The 13992-nt window shown below is 34.4% G+C and overlaps 1 pseudogene; it reads right to left on the reverse strand.

Annotated features, from left to right (window-relative positions):
• Positions 1 to 942: 942 nt before the first annotated feature.
• LOC113094030 (histone deacetylase 7-like) lies at positions 943 to 11507 on the reverse strand (annotated as a pseudogene).
• Between the last annotated feature and the right edge of the window lie 2485 nt (positions 11508 to 13992).

Here is a 13992-nt window from a genome sequence, read left to right on the forward strand (position 1 = left end):
AAAAACAGTGCTGTCATAGTATTTCACCAAACATATTCAAATGTAACTGCAGACCAGCTTGGTAATAAAAAGGAGATACAAGTTATTCTCAGAAATGAATGTCATCCTAACTGACACAGCAAAGCACAAAGTACTTGGTACCCTTTTCTTAATGCTCGCTATATAAATACCTGACATACAAGTATACATATTCATTGAGAGAACTCTGTCACTAATAATAATTAAAACCTAAAAACCTAGCTTGAACACAATGTAAAATGTCTCAGGATGTTTTCTTTTTAGATTTGATATGACTGATGAATGTAAAGTGCAATTAACAAAAGCTTTTATTATTAAAATGCCGAGACCATTTTAAAGTTAACAAGGACTACTGATCATTTCAAAGATTTGAATGTAAAACAGATGCATAAAACTAGTCATTTATCAGTCCACATTTAAACAGTAACAATTTACACTACAGTTCAAAAGTTTGAAGGTTGTTTCAAAAATAGAGTTAAATCTGTTTTCTATGAATATATATATATACACAGTGGTGCAAAAAAGTATTGGCCCACATTAAAGTGTGACAAACATGCAAAAAAAAATTTTTTTCGCACCACTGTATATATACATTAATGTAATTTATTCCTGTGATGGCAAAGTTCTAATATACCATATTTTTCGCACTATAAGTCGCACTTTTTTTTCATAGTTTGGCTGGTCTTGCAACTTATAGTCAGGTGCAACTTATCAAATTTAATTTGACATGAAACAAGAGAAAACATTACCGTTTACAGCCGCGAGAGGGCGCTCTATGCTGCTCAGTGCTCTTGTAGTCTACACTGAAGACATAGAGCGCCCTCTCGCGGCTGTAGACGGTAATGTTTTCTCTTGGTTATTGGTTCTAAATAAATGCGACTTATAGTCCAGTGCGACTTATATATCTTTTTTTCCTCGTCATGACATATTTTTGGACTGATGCGACTTATACTCAGGTGCGACTTATAGTCAGAAAAATACGGTATGCTGATTTGGTGTTTAAGAAACATTAGTTACTGTCAATGTTTAAAACTAAAATTAAAATTTCAAAAGATCAGCAATGCAAACATGCAATGCTGAATGTTTAATAAAAAATAATAATAATAACCAAATTTTTGTCCCTTTAAAAAATCCTTGGTAAGGATGTTTCTCATAAATTTGTATGATATCCTTATTTGACATTGCCCAGATGCTTCATCAGTAAAACCTTTGTCGTCAAACAAATGACTCAATACATCACTCACGAGATGTGACAGTGAATTTCTTTTGTTCAGCTAAGTTCCTGAGGATTGTCTCCTGTCTCGACCCTGCAGTCATCACAGTAATATCACAGTCTGTTACAGCACAAGATGTCTGACTTCTGCTTAGAGAGGAATAAAGGCTTCCAGACTGGCTTCTACAATGAATCAGCTTCATCATGCTCCATAGGCTCATTTAGGAAACTATAGAGCAGAGAACATCAAAAGATTCAATAGCCAGATCACTCCATATCTAGCCATGTTAGTCCATCAATGTGCTAATAATGAAAGCTTTTACAGTAAAACATTGCCAGCCCACTTTTTCTGCAATGTTAGAACTGGAAGATTTTTTTGCCATTCATTTTTCAGTTGTATTTTTTTTTTCTATACGGCTGTCTTACCGGCTGCTGCTTGGAACAGACATATGAAGGCCATCCAGGACTAAAGCAGCTTCACTGCCTGCCGAGTATCTTCTCTCTGCATTCATGTAGGACAGAGACACAGTGTTTACCATCGACCTCACTGAACGCCAGTACGTGCCTGAGAGAGTAGTATGAAAAGAAAAGATCAAAAAGACCACAGAAAACAGACATGGACAAGGCTTCTCAGACATGGAACGGTTCTCACTCTGAACCTGTAGAACTGTCTTCAGAGACTCAACTGCGTTGATACAGGGTGTCCTCACTAATTCCTCCTCAGCTAAAGGCACAGGCTGTAAAAACATGCAAACATTCACACAATACTCAAGGTGTTGATGTGTGCATGTGGGCATCTGTAAACACACACACACACACCTCATTTCCCAGGAGAGCGCTGACACAGGCTTGCCACGCGTCGCAGAGGGACGAGACGTCATAACCTCCCTCTAACACCAACACAACTCGACCTTCGGCCAACTCCATTAACTTTCGGGTCAAGAATCCGAAACCTGAGACGTATCACATCAAATCAAAACCTTCAAATGATCATTTGCATATGCGTTCAGTGACACTAATGGCATTCACAGAAACATCTTGGAGGCATTATAGTGGCTCTTGATTTAACAGCTCATGATAGGTGCCGCTAAATCAAGACTATAATAAGGCCATAACTTTTGAGTCTCATCACAAATGCCAAGTGTCATTATAAGCACTTCTGCTTTCCATCTGAAATATTCAAAGGACTTTCCTAAGGGGAAACCCTACAGAGCAAGAAAAATGCAGAGACAACACAAAAACTCTCAGGCTCAGATAATATAATGAAATTCTCTTTTACAAAAAAATATTGCAATATGAAATGTTTTATTTTCTTCAGACATTCTGTGTAGTTGTGTTTTCATTTTCATTTCATTTATACATATTTATTATCTGAAATGTTGGTAATCCAATTAAGTCATAAAAAGTTAGCAATTTACTCTTTTAAAATGAAATTAAATAAAAATGTAACAACTCTTTTACATTTCTGTAAAAATAAAAGGATAGTATGATTATTCCTTTAAAAATAAAGTTTTAACATTGCATTATTATTGTTATTATCACTTTGAGCAGTGTATTCTACTGTACAATAGTAATATATTTCTGTCACAATTTCAAGTTGAATTGAACTATTATTTTACTCAATTAACATGCATGAAGTGATTGTATTCATTGTCAGTTCTTGTGTTCCTATCCTTGTATAGTGAGATGACAAACACTGAAACTTGAGTTTGTGAAATGGCGAGTCACACACAACAAGCAGGATTCATATTTCAATAGCAGACTTTTTGTGGTTTAATATTCAAAGAAACAAGTCCATGTCGCAATTTGATTAAGCGTACTGACCTACTTTAACTACTGTGACATTTCGATTTATACAGTAAACTCTGTCCACAATTTGCACATTGCGGAAGTCATATCGTCTATTTTGCAGAACCCCTGTCTATGGGTCACAGACTCAACTTTGAGTAACCCTGTTGTAGACAACTTGGAAATTATAGAAACTCTATGGTCACAGTATATATTTCTAATACATACAGTTTGCTGAGACTCTGTATCCACCCAGAGCCTCTGAATGACCTTCTGCAGCATCAAAACCAGCTGAAACCAGGACCACATCTGGGGAAAACTCATGCGCAATTGGCATCACTACCATTCTATAAAGACAGAGAGAATATATAGCTATTTAGTTAATGTAGACTTAACAGTGGCAGCAGACAGAACTGCAGATTTCCTGACGGAAAAAAAAAAGTTGCATTGGTTTGGAATGACATGAGGGTTTGTAAATTACAAATCATGAATTTTTAATTTGTGCGAATGATACTAGACACTAAAATTGCATCAAAAGAGTACCTGAATGCAGCTAGGTATTCTGCATCTCCCATTGGAGGATTCAGGCCTCCTGACCATGCCACATTTACATTATAGCCTTCGCCTCTATCAGATCCTACCTGTAACACATACATTCAGCTTAAACTGACATACAGAAAACACACTCATGCTTAAATCTCAAACACACGCACTGGTTTTATAAAGGGATGTACACAAAACTAACCCTGGTGGGTTGTCCATTTCCAAGGAAGAAAGAACCATTGTCATAGCGATGCAGGGATATATAGAGGACACTAGGATCTGTGTAGAATATCTCCTGAGTTCCATTACCATGATGAACATCCTGACCAAATCCAGAGGAACACAGTGATTAGTGGTGAAAAAAACACACAAATCTTTTGGAAACTTGTTTTATCTTTGTGACTGTTGAAGGAAAAGAGATTGTAAGGAGTAAACTTGAAATCTTGACCAGGCAAATGACCTGCAATTTCTATCGTACACTTACATAGTTTTTAACTTTGAAAAAAGCTAATGGGCATATTATGGTCAAATACCTTTTATCAGCAATTGTGTACATATATCTAATGTAAATACTGTGTGTGTGTACCTGGTATTTATCACGTTATGGGGACAAAATGTCCCCACAAAGATAGTAATACCAGTATATTTTGACCACGCGGGGACATTTTTTAGGTCTTAGGTCCCCATGAGGAAACAAGCTTATAAATAATACAGAATGAAGTTTTTTTTTAAATCTAAAAATGCTGAATGTTTCCTGTGAGGGGAAAGTTTAGGTATATGGTTGGTGTAGGGCAAAAAAAAAAAAACAGTTTACACGGTATAAAAACCACTACGCCTATTGAATGTGCCCATAAAACATGTTTGTGTGTGTGTGTGTGTGTGTGTGTCTTACCCAATCTACTATAAGGATCTTTTAACCTTCAATCGTTCCTGAAGCTGTTTAGCAGCAATAGCCACAGAGTTAAAGATACTGGAACCACTGTAAGAGAGAGAATGAGAAAGGAATAAAAAAAAACATACATAGAAATACATAGCATAATTTACCTGTATACACTACCAGTGAAAAGTCTGGGGTTTGTAATATTGTTTTTTTTAAGCCAAGACTGCATTTATTTGAAACAATAATATATATTTTTAAATAACGGTTTTATTTAAAAAAACATTTTTTAAATGTAATTTATTACTGTGATTTTTAAGTTGATTTTTTTTGGCAAAAAAAAAAAAATTCCTTCTTTATCAATTAGAAAACAGCGGTCCTACTTAATATATAAACAAACAGAATAAAATAAAATAAAATAGAATAAAAAAATTGTAACAATGTAAGTCTTTACTGTCCCTTTTAATCATCGTCTTTGTGGCATAAAAGTATTCATTTCTTTAAAAAGAATCTTATTGATCCTACACTTTCAAACTGATGTGTTTTTCAGTTCCTCAGTATTAATGTGGCATCACAAGAAAAGGAACGACCGCAAACATGCGCTTATTATCATATGCTTGCTTGCAAAACATCCTATTTTGAATGTCATTTCATGCTGATTTCAAAAAACACGTGTCCACAGTTGTATTAAGTGCAACTCACCATGTTTGAGTATATGATGCATGGTGTCCTGGAGGTGTGACCGCAGCAAACCCATTCTGAGGATCAGTCAGAAAAAGAAGGAGTAAGAATCTAAACTGGTCAAAGCTTTGGTGGTTATAGGAGACTATGTGAATCTCACCCTTAGCTCTCCTCTAGCCACACGGAAAGCCAGCTCTATCACACAGCCCACTGACATCTTCAGTATTGTACTCCAGGAATTTTTAAGTACCATATCAGGGTCTGTTGGACTTTGATATGGTTTGGAAGATGTTCTATCTGAGAACCCAGCGTACAAAACTATAAGCTGTTCTGAATGGACCGACAGAAGCTCCTCAGACGTGGCCGGTCTGCCTTCAATCAACTAAGACACACACACAGGTTAAATTCTCACCACTGCTATAATAGTTAGAGTTTTATGAGCTGTTCAGCATTGTTTACCTTACACTGACTCCTGAAGCTACACTCCTGCAGTCTTGACCAGATTTTCATAATTCTGCCAGAATCAAAGCTGGCATCTTTACAGTCAAACTCACGTTTCAGCATCTCATAGTCAAACACCAAACCTAAGAACACAAATATACTTTAAAATGAAAATAGATTTTAGGGCTGCTGAGTTAACATGTTAACATAAAAACTAATGTGTCAATTTTTAGACCATTTTTTATTTGCTCAAATGTGTTATATAGTTCTCAATAGTGTCTATGCCTAATTTTGCAAAAAAAATATTATGTATAAATATTATGTGTAATTTACTAGTGTAAATGCTTCTGAAACATATTTAAAGCAAACTTTGCATTGGAAAAAAAAAATCAATTTCTAAGAATGTAGTGTTTTGCATTTGGCATGTCACCCTTTGCTTTAATGACAGCAGTTCTTGAGCTGCATGAAGCATGTGGGAATAAATCCCAATGATCATGGTATTCAGCATGATTTGAGAATGATACAAATCACATGCTTTTTTTTTAAACACTCAAAACTTTCTACCTGTTGTATAGTTTGATGTGCTCTTGACTTCCCGGGCTAGAGGTGAAGATAAATGTAAAGGCAGACTTCTGTTAAAGGTGCCTGGAGAGGAATGCACACGCGTAAGGTTCCGGTGATGTATATTTTTTCGTACATTACAGCATTCACTGTGCTGCACTCTCAGTTGATCACAGCATGGGTTATCATGCGGCGATTGAGACAGTATATTTAAATCCTCCCTTGTTCTCTCTCTGTCTTTTCTCAGCGATCCAAAGGACACAGGCTGTGCCCTGTGTAAAGGTACCTTGCAATGAGTGTGTGAAAAAGAGCTCTGTGTGTTTGGGTGCAAATGTACATTTGTCTCAGGCCGGAATGTCTCCTGTGGCCATTGCTGTTGGTACATTGGGTGTGTAATCATAAAAGTCTGAGTGTGGATTTGCTGGAAGAAAGAATGTGCCGACTGGGTTTTGCTCAAAGGCTTATGAGACATCACTGACCATTGGCCAGGAACTGTGAGAGAGAAAGAGCAAATTATGCAATTTTGTTTCACATTTACACTGATTCTTTGGTCTCAAGGTTAGTGAATGTTGTGTTTTACCTGTATGAACAGGTGAATGCATGGCAAAGACCTGCGGTTCATATCTAGTCCAGAGCATGGTGTTCTGAACACCAATGTGTACAGGAGATTCATCCTAAAGAAAAGCAGAATAATGTACTTGCAATCAGGAATGAGCAAGTTTTAGGCTTAACATAGCATTAAAACAATAACAATGGACCCTTTTCACAACTTAAGTATAGTAAATTGTAGAAGTATATTGGAGACCACAGAAAACATTTGCTTTGCATTCCTATTTATTTAAACAGATTATTTTTTTCTTGATATTCCGCCAAAAAAGTATTTCCAGATTCTACAAAAAAATGATAATAATAATTAAAAATAATAAATGATGCATTAGTAACTCCATTGTAAAAATGTGGACTAGTTTTTACAACACACCAAACAGAAATAAAATACTTAAAAAATACACTGAATAATCTGAAAAATTATGTTTGCCAGATTTACTATATCAATGGTTTTCAGCTATTTTATAATAAAAAATAACTGAATTATATAAAAAATCTATTAAAACTTAATTAAAATGCTGTAAACACACAAAAAGTAAGACATAAACTGAAATCTTATTTCTTTTCTTTTTTTCTGAAAAACATACAGTATCTTCAGTAATCTTAGAGTCAGAAAATCTTATAACCCAATATGTGGAATTTCCCAGATCCCAAATATATCAAACACAGCTAGTTTTGGTAACAAAAAAAAAAAAAAAAGTGAAATCATTTATAATGTCATAAGATATCTTAGCCAGTATGGGGGGGAGTGGGGCTCAAAATATTGTGTTAGACAATATAGGCCTTCATGTCGAATTTCTGTCTCTTAGTTAATAGGCAATCAAAACAGTTCATCCAATCCATCCCATAATTAACATAAAACAATACAATAATAAATAACCTTTGTTTACTTTAACAACACCATAACAAAATCAGCTTTGTCAAATAAAATAAAATAAATCATATTTGAGGTAATGTATATATAACGAGAGTCCAGTGACAGACCTGTTGTGGTGATGATGTGCTATTGGTCTGTGGCTTTTGATGGCTCATTTTTTTATCTGCTGATGAACTTCTTAAGGATACTGGAGTAGAACTGGAGCTTCCCCCTACAAAATATATTTAACTGATCACTACAGTGTCTGAAGGACCAAGAAACAAAATTAAAACCGAGTTCACAGCAAACATTTTTTTCATTATATCTATGCTTTGGTTTTAGCACAGTGTTGTTACACACCCCTAGAGTCAGAAGCTCTGACAGCAGGGGGCGCGCTGCTTTTACGCTGCAGTGGGTTCTGTCTTCCCGATGCACTTCTCTTTGGTCGCAGCTTTAGAATTGGCTCTGAGGCTTCTCACAAACATGCACAAACACAAATGTGCTTCAAGTATGAACATGTGAAGACTACTATTCATTAAATGATTTATCAGATTTCTATGCATTTCAAGCACGTGTACGTGTACAAGCTCACGTTTGTGTTAATGTGTACGTGTGTCACCTGTTCTTCTTAATGGACTGTCCTCCTCCAAATAATGCGATTCAGGTATGTTCGATGCACGGAGCTGGGTTGGATCCTCGCTTTCCGGTTTCCTGAACAACAGAAGATATAAATGGTTCCAATACCACAATTAAAATGCAACCTTAGATCCAGGTTTTGTCAGGTTTCTATTGTTCCTAACCTCTGTTTATTGCGAATATGCTGGTTTAGCTTTCGTTTCACCCAGACACTGGCACCGGCACTGGCACCTGCCAATCACAACAATCAACAAATCAGACCAGTCCAGATAGACATATGACATATGACAGACATACAACAGGGTCAGAAATTAACCAAAACTTGGTGAAAAAAATGCACAGATATCAGGGGCAAAAAAATAAATAAATAAATAAAAGATATATATATATATTTGAATTCAAAATATTCTTGTATGGGTTCAGACACTAGGCCTATAGTTAGAATTTCAATTACAATTACAATTGTTTTGTGATAAATGGACCCACTCTGTTTATATATATATATATATATATATATATATATATATATATATATATATATGTATATATGTATATATATAAATATATATATATGTATATATATATATATATATATATATATATATATATATATATATATATATATATATATATATAAAAAACTGCATACATAATTTCTGACACTGGTACAGAAAAAATAATATTTGTAAAAAAAAAAAAAAAAAACATGAGAGTACTCTGTTCACTCTTCTTTTTATTCAAAGGCTGATTAAATGGCTTTTGTTCGCTCTCCCTCCCTCTCTCCAGCTTCCCGTGTTGATGTTCAGACATCTGCATAATGAGGATGAGACACAATGTCAGTTCTGATACTAGAATATTATGTATCAGTGGTTCCAGAATAGGTTAGTAGAGTGTTCCAAAATTACCCTGCAGTGTGCACGCTAACAACAGTAGATAACTATATCATAAATGTAATTTGAAATAAAGTATGCTGAGTTTGAGATTAAGATGTTGTAAGTGGATTATTATTAGATGTTTCAACGCCACAGTCTGATGACCAGAAAGCCAAATGCATTTGACTCGGAAATGAACAAAGATATTTCTCACTAAATGCCAGTAATTTTGATATTATGAGTAATATTATTGTTATTGTTTGGCGGCACCTTTAATCCTTTAAACTGTATTCACGTTAACTCGTGTTAAATGACAGAACTGGTGTCACCTGGATCAGCAGATACAGTATAATATTTACTTTCAACTGAATGTAAGAAAGAAAGAAAGGAGTGTACTTCTTTAAAGAACGTTCAATGAGTATACTACCTTTTATGTATTCAGCATTTTTAGAACTTGTTTGCTGTTTTAAAATAAAATGCTATTTTTTTTTATAGTTGAAGATTTCCATCCAAATTAAATTTCAAGCAGACTATATAAATAAATAAATACATACATACATGTAAAGTCAAACCAAAGATTATTCAGATACCTTCAACATTTCTCACATAATCACAGCTATAGTTATTCGCTATAGTTTAGAAAATGGTTATAAAATATGACAGGAACTCGGAGTTGAAACTGTGTCAGAACAAATTAATCTTCATAATGTCAGATAACTTTGATAGAAATGTATGTAACAAAACATGGTCAGGGCAAAGTGTCAAATCAATTTTTTTTTTGTCCCAAAGATTTAACAGTTTTAGTGGTAGCCCACTGTATGAAGAATTTTGGTGTATAATATATCACAGTTTACATTATTTTTCTATCCTCACTTACATAAATGAACTATATCCTGTACCCACTAGTAAAAAAATAAAAAAATCAATATATATATATATATATATATATATATATATATATATATATATATATATATATATATATATATATATATATATATATATATACATATATACATATGTTTTATCTAAAACGTGTGAACATAATGCACATCTAAATAAAAATATGTAAGGAATAAAACCTAAAAGTTTGTACATGTATATTCTTGCCACAAAAAATATTTAGAAATATATTTTGGTATATGAAGTTTGAAAGTAAATATATCTTTTATTTCAAAGTATATTTCAATGAGCTTCACTGTGTATGATTTTTTTATTAAATTTATAATTAATTAATTAATTACTTATTTTTATTTTTTGGCATACGGGATTCCTCCCTTTAGTGAGTTTAACAACGCATATATAAACAATTTTTTTTTTGTTGTTGTTGTTTTTACATTCCAAGAAAAGTGTATAGTTAATATTAGTTCACAAAATTTATCTTTAAATGAGAAGATGTTAAATTGCATTTCAGTTTCCGTAGTGGCATCCTCTGTAGTTTTTTTTATTTTATGAACTCAACACATACCGAAACATCATCAGCGTTTCGTTTTATGCTACCACAGAAACCATGCTGCACTCAATCTGGGCTGGATCACTATGGTAACCCTCCAGCTGACGAGGAAGTGCTCTATTAAAACGAATAGAGTGAAACCCATCCACTTCCTGAGGCTAAAATTAGAATTTGTTTGTCTGATTTAAGGGTGATTTATGTAAGTATGGTATGCTATTCTCATCCTACAATTTGCCTGTCCTATATTTGGTTTAAATGGTTCTTGGGAAACATTTCAGCCAAAGCAGAACAAACTCATTTACCCCAAGCTGAAAAGAATTAAAGGACAGAAAGATCTAACTTCCAAAATTTCTGGGGCTTAAAATTATTATTTGACTATCCTTTAAAATTTAATGAATAAAAGCAGTTGAAAAACTCAAAAGTGCAAAACACACACTTTTAGTCTTTCAAGCATTTGTGAAGTCACACTATATTCACAAACAGCAGGCTAGCTGACTGATGTGCTTGTAGATATATATATTTGTGTTTGTCATGATAAAAAACTAACACCCCCCCCCCCCCCCCCCCGAAAAAAAATAAAAAATAATGTAGATTACACACAAAGTCTATTTTTTTAAACTGACCAATAGTTAAATCAATAAGGAATGCTACAGTACACTTCCATCATTATTAGTTAAATGAATACATGTCACGGCATTTGATCTCCAAAACTACTATACTATCAGAGTAAACATGATGTGGCAGTTTCAAAACTCTCATTTCCAAACTCTTTATGGTAACTGAACAAAGCAAACAAAGTTTTAAACCCACGAGGATCTCTTACCTGTCACCTCTGCATTGCTTTGCCACCTCTAAAAGGTTTCCAAGCTTCGAATGCTCATCTGAAAGAGACAAACAACATGCATTTGCACTCTCAGGCTGTCCACATCACAAAAAGAACAGCAGGACAATTCTGAAGCACCTGCACATAACACCGGCCCTGCACTACAGCGAACGCCAAAGGTGTGATTCTGTTGAGTGACATCTCATGCTTCCCTCCCTGAAGCCCCTCCTGCTGAGCTTCCTCTCCTCTCACTAAAACTGTTGTTTGCTTCTTTCTACCAAATACATTCATCAGTGATTATGAATCCCTAAGTTGTGCATGCAAATGATGGATATCTTAATGTTTGCAATAGTTGGTTTGCTACAAGAGTCACGTAAAAAAAGAGTGTATTTGAAAGATAAGGAAGGCAGGGCAAACATTATTATCTGCTACCGCCCTTACCAGTTAAGGTTGGGATGAAAAGGAAAGTCATAAGTGAAAAACTAACTTTACCTCATCACTAAATATGTGAGAGCTGTAAGATGAGTGACAGCTGTAACATTTCCGGTGGATAGTGTACACGATCAAGCACCAACACAATCACGTTGGTTTCACTCTATTAATAAGAGCATCTCATAGACTCAGTGGTTTATATATAGCAGGGATGGCACTTGCTAAGCTCAAACCTCAATGGTACCTTTAACCCATACAAACTAGTTGATATCGAAATATTTCATGCAAAACATGATATGATTGATTCATGAACTTCTCATATTGTGAGGACCACTTCAAATTTAGAAAGTCATTTTTTTTTATTTGTGAATACATTTTTTGAGTCTGTGGAAGGTTTTGAATTCAACGTCCATTCTTATAATCCATTATAGTAGTAGACAAAAAGCAGTATAACCACGCTGGCCACTCCTCCAATCAAAAAAAAAACGAGAGAGATAAGTAGGCTATATCCTACTGAAATCCATTGGACCTTTACAAACTACAAATAAAGGAATATTTCATAAATCTGTTTACCTGCGTGTCTTTTTCTCCCTGGCTTTAAAACTCTCAGCCTAGTTTTGTTGTGTGTGTATGCATTAAATATTCTAGTATTATATTACTTTATTGCAACCTTTTTCACATTTATAAATCTCTTTTTTTTATTATTATTTATATAATCAAACTATTTGTTTCTAACTCTGCATGATGATTTTATTAGCCCTTATTTGTATGCTGGAGCTCAACATGCATATAGTGTTCCTGTGTGAAATGATATGTCTGTGTTTGGTTTTGCACCTGCTTTACCGCTTTACAGGAAACTTTGACCTCATCCCCCTTTACTGATACTTTCTCATTCTATGTTTGTGCTCTCTATCCAGGTTTGTCTCTGCAGATACCTGGGCTCTTTGCTGAGACAGTAGCGAACACAATGTGGTTTTACTCAGAAACAAACACAAGCAGGCCGCCTGATATAAGACCCACCCCAGGCCAGTTGCACAGCCACCTGCAGATGCATCCCCAAACTCACTTACAAAATAAGCTGAGCTCATGGGTGTCCTTCACATTCTCAATATGAGAAAACTATTTTTTATGCCATTTCAATTAATACTCTAACCTCACCGCATTCCTCTTCATTTGCCTAAACCTGTGTTTGTGTGTAAATGACTTTTCACTGACACACTGAAATTCTGAGCATGAGCCAAACTGAGGAGACATGATGCAGCGGGGTTTTCCACTTGTGTGGGAAGGTTGAGTTTAATAGCTCTAAACTGATTTCCAACATCCTGTATTTGCTATTTTTATATACAAACCTATTTTTAAAAATATCTTTATCATTACCGATCTTTAAATTGGCCTTATCATGGCTTTATAACATTAAAACACCTGCTCAAAGACAGCATGTAAAAGCATTATTATTCATCATACATCTAAAAATGCTTAGCCTATGCTTTAAGTGCATACTAACATCTGAGCTTTGTTGGAACTTGATTACCCTTGGTCAGCCTGGTTGGATATTCTACAAAAAAGGGGGAACTACGTTGATCTGAAGTGTTTTGTAAAGTAGGTGTGAGGTAAAGTGGTTGGTTACAGCCCCGCAGTGGTTTTAAATGGCATACTAAATGATTATTTCAAAATAAGTAATTATAACATAAATGTATTCATTTATTAACAATTAAATAATTATATATTTTTAAAATGAGCATAGGACCATTTATAGGAGTTTTTTTTTATTTATAAATATGATGTGGATTTTGATATGAGAGGAAATTGACTTTTTCATATTATTTTTTATTTTTATGGAATAAAAATTGAAACACCTTAATAAAAAGAGTTTCTTAAAAACATGCAGACATTAACTGATGGAATGAAGTCCTGTGGATAACTTGTGTATTACTGTGATGTTTTATTCAGCTGTTTGAACACTCATTCTGACGGCACCCATTCACTGCACTTTGGTGAGCAAGAAATGTAATACACATTTTTTTAAATCACTTACTATGGAGAAACAAACTCCATTACATCTTGGATGGCATGAGGAGTGAGTAGATTTTCAGCAAATTCTTTTTTTTTTTTTTAAGAACTTTTCCTTTAAATAGTTGAGGCCTATACTTCAGCAGCACCTTTCAGTTGTTTCAAGAAACACTGTCAATGTA

This window comes from Carassius auratus, chromosome 6, assembly GCF_003368295.1.
Source record: "Carassius auratus strain Wakin chromosome 6, ASM336829v1, whole genome shotgun sequence".
In the NCBI taxonomy this organism is placed as follows: domain Eukaryota; kingdom Metazoa; phylum Chordata; class Actinopteri; order Cypriniformes; family Cyprinidae; genus Carassius; species Carassius auratus.